Genomic DNA, 6,000 nt, shown 5'->3' on the forward strand with positions numbered 1-6,000 from the left:
ATCGAGCAGATCGGCATGCCCTGGCGGCTGGCATCTAGCAATCGAGGCATCTGGCAGCGGCCCGGGACACTCGAGCAGCGGCCTAGTGGACTCAGGTGCGGGGGAGTCACACGCCAACAGGCAGCGGCCCAGCTCCATGCGCCGGCCGAGCGCCTACCCTTTTAATAATATGTACATTTTTGTTTTTTTAGGGAAATAATAATATGTACGACATCGTCGACGCTTCCTCCATAGCTTCTTCCTCCGACTCGGTCATGTCCAAGAAACCACTTGTCGATTCTCTAGACGCTTAAGGTGGTGGGAGGGGGTACGCTGATTCGGTTCTTGCTAGAGACGTGGTTGAGGGACAGAGGTCCCTCGTGTTTGTCATGACACTGTCTTAGGTGCTTTGTGTCTCGTCTCATCGCTTTCCATGGCCGGAGTTCGGGCTAGGAGGTTAGTGTTGCGATTTTTCTTTTGTTCTGCTCTAAGCCACATTTAATGTGATTCCTCTAGCTGTATGTTGTATTGTTCTCTTCTATCTATCAATAAAAAAATACACAATTCTTTGTGTATTTGCAAAAAAAACACAGCAAACACACTCTAGCACACAAAATGAAAGTTTGGTTACAAAATGTAGACATAAGAGGATAGAGGCAAGGGGACACTCGCCCCTACGTCGCTCCTCGGGGCGTCACAGGCACCCAGTGTCGGCGCCGCCGCTCCCCCATCCCCTCCCCCCCTCATTATCGCTGGCGCACGCCTGTGGGTAAAGCCCCCCAGTAGCCGGCGACGGTAACGGCGGGATCCATTCACCCAACGTGCATGTGGTGGAGAGGGCTTGGGTGTTGTAGGTTGGCGGCTGCTCCGGCTGCCCCTGATAGCATAGATCCGGCCTAGCGGCACTCCGACAGCTCCTGGCTTCGTGGATCCGACGGATGGCGGTGCGGGCGGGCGGCTCCGCTCCTCGATGCTACTTCTTGAGCTTGCATTGGTTTTTCCTTTAAAGAGGAAATGATGATGCAACAAAGTAGTAGATATAAGTATTTTCCCTCAGTTAAGAACCATGGTATCAATCTAGTAAGAGGAACACACAATTCTCCAATGATAGCACCTGCACAAACAAACAAATACTTGCACCCAACATGATAAAGGGGTTGTCAATCCCTTCACAGTTACTTGCAAGGATAAGATCTGATAGTGATAGATATAAAAGATAAGTAAAAGTGCAAAATAAGATAAAGATAAATAAATTGCAGCAAGGTATTTTTGTGTTTTTGATTTTATAGATCTGAAAATAATATGATAAAAATAGACCCGCGGGTCATAGTTTTCACTAGAGACTTCTCTCTTGAAACAAAGCATACGGTGGGTAAACAAATTGTTGTTGAGCAACTGATAGAAAAGTGCATAGTTATGATGATATCTAAGAGAATGATCATGAATATATACATCACGTCCATGACAAATAGACCGACTCCTGCCATCATCAACTAGTATTACTCCACACATCGACCGCTATCCAGTATGCATCTAGTATATTAAGTTAATAAGAACGAAGTAATGCCTTAAGCAAGATGACATGATGTAGAGAGATAGATCCAATCAATATGAACAAACCCCATCTTTTTATTTTTAATGGCAACAATACAAATATGTGTCATGTCCCTTTCTGTCACTGGGATTAAGCACCACAAGATTGAACCCATTACAAAGCACCTCTGCCATTACAAGAAAAAATCAATCTAGTTGGCCAAACCAAATCAATAGAACGGAGAGAAATACAAATCTATCTTAATCATGCATAAAAGAGCTTAGAGAAGACTCAAATAATATTCATAGATAATCTGATCATAAACCCGCAATTCATCGGATCTCAACAAATGCACCGCAAAACAAAATTACATCGAATAGATTTCCAAGAACATTGAGGAGAACATTGTATTGAAGATCAAAGAGAAAGAAGAAGCCATCTAGCTACTAGCTATGGACCCATAGGTCTGTGGTAAACTACTCACATATCATCGGAAGGGCAACAAGGTTGATGTAGAAGCCCTTCGTGGTCGGATCCCCCTCCCAGAGTACCGGAAAAGGCCTCCAGATGGGATCTCGCGAGAACAGAAACTTGCGGCTGCGGAAAAGTATTTTTACGGTGCTCTTTGGTCTGCGGAGAATATTTGGGTATTTATAAAAGAATAATTAGGGTTGGAAATGCCACGGGGGGCCCACAAGCTTGCCCCCCTAGGACGCGCCCTGTGAGCTTGTGGTTGACTTGTGGCCCTTCTGGCCTCCTCGTGAAACTTCCAGGGTGTCTTCTGGTCCAGGAAAAATCATCAAAAAAGTTCATTCCGTTTGGTATTGATTTTTAAAAAAGGAAAAACAACAACAATTGGCACTTGGCACTAGGTTAATAGGTTAGTCCCAAAAAATGATATAAAATACTCCCTCTGTCCGGAAATACTTGTCCAAAAAATGGATAAAATGGATGTATCTATAACTTACTTGTCCTAAAAATGATTGTATCTAGACTTATTTTAGTTATAAATACATATATTTTATCTATTTCTAGGACAAGTATTTCCGGACGGAGGGAGTAGCATAATAATGCATATAAAACATTCAAGATTGATAATATAATAGCATGGGACAATCAAAAATTATAGATACATTGGAGACGTATCACTCGACGGCCGCTGTTCTAGCGGTACGGCGGCCGCGACGGGATGCGCGGGCCTCTACGCGTCTTTCCTACTTGACGGGATGGGGGCGGGTGGCGCCCCCTCCCGGGCTAGATGTTGCGGTTCTGGCCAGCCTTGCTGGCCCGGCGAGGCTGGCAGCGTGGTGGCTGGTGGGGGAGGCTCAACCCCCCTTGGTTGCGCGGTGAGCGACCTTCATGGCTTCTTTAGTAGTGCTTCTGGCAGCGTCGACTGACTCCAATGGCTTTGGCCGGGCGTTCTCTCTTACGTGTGGGGGTGTGATGGCAGCCCACCTTCTTGCTCTCATAAAGCTTGGTGGTCTCCGTGGCTATGCAATGGTGGGCATCAGATCTGGCCGGTTTGGCCGGCTCCGGCTCGCCGGCAGTTGCCGGCTGTGAAGATGGTGGATTCTGCATGATGTGGTGTCGTCGCCATGTAGGAGGTGTGTGGGACAGCGTGCTTGTGGACCGGTGGTGCTGCAACACCGGCTGCGTGGGGGTGCTCGACGAGGTGGCTTCGGGCGAAATCCTAGACAACACGACGTTCGCATACGTCAATTTTCCTTTTTTTGGGATGGGGGGGGGGTCGTTGTGGATCCTCTCCTTGCCCAGCACCTTCGGACCTTGGCCTTCCGGCATAAGCGTAAGACTCCGGTGTTAGTCGGGCTGGTACTGGATTGTGCTACCTTCTGGTGAGCGCAGCTTAGTGAAGAGCCAGCCCGTCTTCGACCCAAAGCTTCTTTGGTGGCAGTCACGTGGGCCTGCATCGGTGGAGAGGCTTGAGTCCCCCGCACAAGTGGTACAACACCGTGTCACGGAGGAGAACGCGCATGTCCAGCGCTACTTGGTTGCGTTGGCGAACGACCGGTTCTTCAATACCTGGCAGATTCTTTGGGGATCTCCCCTGAGCTATGATCCGGTGATGGTTCCTTCTCTTTGGGTGTCCACCGCGGCCCACTGAACCTAGAGGAGCTATTATTCGAGATGTATTAGTGATATTATATGATGATCTTTGCTACAAACTACTATATATGTATTCGATGATGGATTATTAATTACCTATTAGTTATTTGCTTATTGAATGCAAAAGATGAGCACGGTTTGTGCTACAAACTACTATATATGTATTCATGATGGATTATATGATGATCTTTGCTACAAACTACTACAAACTACAAATTTTAGGTGTTTTAGTTGTTATATGATGATCTTTGCTACAAACTACTATATATGTATTCGATGATGGATTATTAATTACCTATTAGGAAATGTCTGACGACGAAAGGGAATTCGCTATGTGCGAGTACTGCAAAGATGAGCGCGATCTGTGCGACAGGCCTCACTTGGTAGAAGGTCGGCGCTTCAGCATCAAGCTCCAAGAGACCTTCGATGTTGAAACGGTACGCAACGACGATAAGTGTTTTTTGTTATTTTTTGCACGACTTCTCTGCTTCTTCAACGTGTAATTTCCGTCTTTTACAATTCGACTAGCTTATCCCATGCCATGCAAGACACTATGTCTAGGAGAAGATGGGTTTTGAAGATCATGAAAGAATGGAGACAAAGATAATTTAACTAAGGACTCATCATGGTTATAATTTTGCTGTAAATCTATACAATTCTGTGAACTCATCCAATTTTGGTTGCCTGAATTGGGAAGCCCTTTGCAAGGCGTATGATTTTCATGAGGGTATGCTTCTCACCTTCGATCTTTGTGATCTTAACATCGACGAAAATGATATGACCATTTGGGTCCTTGTTGACACGCTTCCAGTTCTATCGCTGTGTGAGTTTCTTAAACATATTTACTAAGTAATTTATATTGTTTATTTCAAAATATTTGACAGTTTATTTCCATTGACAGCTTATTTTCATTCTTCAAAAAATGTATGAAAAATGGTAGACAGAACCTACTACTACCATGATGAAGCACAATTAACTTATAAGGAGCAAGATGGTCTTATCGCATTTTTTTACTGATATTGAGAATTACAATAGCTATTATCAAACTCCTCCACATTATGGTCAATATGTGCCACTAGTGAACGTGTTGAACTACGGTAACATCAATGGAGATATCATGGTAAGATTTTCTCCTATTACGACATCCGTGCATCTTTTGCATAAATTCTTCTAAAACTAAACTATATTGCTAACTACAAAGTTATTACTATGTTTTTGAACAGAAAATCCCGATGGATTGTGTGCCGCATCTGATGTTGACGAGAGGTCGCGTTAATGTTATGAGCTTACGGCCACCACAGCCAGTTCAGCCGTAGTATCCACATTACTCCTGTCCATACCGAATTTCTAAAAACGAGGAAGCCATGATAATAGATGATTTCAAAAAATGTTTGAACCATCATAGAGAGCTACTTGGAAGCAACATTGTGCGTAGGCCAAGACTTGGAGACAGGATGATCTCCGTTCTTTATTATGAAGAGTCAATTTTCCTTAATGCAGCGTCAATGCCTATCTTGTTTTATGATATTTTACCAAAGAGAGGGTAGAGTAGGTCCTATGAGAGAAGTAGGTCGTAGCTAGAATGTGTTATTATGTGCTACAATGTGTTAGAGTTGATGATGATGATGATGAGTTGTGATTATGACTAGTAACCAACTTGTTATATGATGTCTCATTGACGAACATTGTTTGATGGTGATGACAAGTGGTAATGGATAAGCTATTTAAACAGACTAGTTCATGATGAGTTGTTATTGTATAAAAGATATATCTGTTTAAACATGTACAACACCAAAATGCTAAAAAAAAAGATAAATGTTAGCAGTAGCACGAACCTGAAAACACGCTACTAGTACTTGAACTTACCAGTAGCGCTGGCCTAAAAACGCGCTACTGCTACAAAATAGCTGTAGCGCCGTAGCAGTAGCGCTGGTGCCCGCGCTACTGGTAAGCATTTTCCTAGTAGTGCCCCCTCGGTTACGCGGTGAGCGACCTTCATGGCTTCTCTAGCAGCGCTTCTGGCAGCGTCGACAGACTCTAATGAATTTGCCTGGGTGTTCTCTCTGGCGTGTGGGGGTGTGGTGGCAGCCCACCTTCCTGCTCTCATAAAGCTTGGTGGTCTCTGTGGCTATGCGATGGTGGGCATCAAATCTGGCCGGTTTGGCCGACTCCGGCTCGCCGACAGTTGCTGGCGGTGAGGATGGTGGATTCTGCATGATGTGGTGTCGTTGCCGTGTAGGAGGTATGTGGGACAGGGTGCTTGTGGACTGGTGGTGCTGCACCAACGGTTGCGTGGGGGTGCTCGGCGAGGTGGCTTCGGGCGAAAGCCTAGACAGCACGGTGTTCACATACGTCGATTTTCC

At 45.1% G+C, this 6,000-nt stretch overlaps 2 long non-coding RNA genes across 2 annotated transcripts; both read left to right on the forward strand.

Moving 5' to 3' along the window:
- Positions 1-3,878: 3,878 nt before the first annotated feature.
- LOC119352010 lies at positions 3,879-4,590 on the forward strand. The gene is made up of 3 exons (XR_005170103.1): positions 3,879-4,074; positions 4,166-4,460; positions 4,539-4,590. It is a non-coding gene; the product is annotated as an uncharacterized LOC119352010 (long non-coding RNA).
- A 117-nt stretch (positions 4,591-4,707) lies between these two features.
- LOC119352011 lies at positions 4,708-5,373 on the forward strand. The gene is made up of 2 exons (XR_005170104.1): positions 4,708-4,757; positions 4,861-5,373. It is a non-coding gene; the product is annotated as an uncharacterized LOC119352011 (long non-coding RNA).
- The last annotated feature ends 627 nt before the right edge of the window (positions 5,374-6,000 follow it).

This window comes from Triticum dicoccoides, chromosome 2A (genome assembly GCF_002162155.2).
Source record: "Triticum dicoccoides isolate Atlit2015 ecotype Zavitan chromosome 2A, WEW_v2.0, whole genome shotgun sequence".
Lineage (NCBI taxonomy): Eukaryota > Viridiplantae > Streptophyta > Magnoliopsida > Poales > Poaceae > Triticum > Triticum dicoccoides.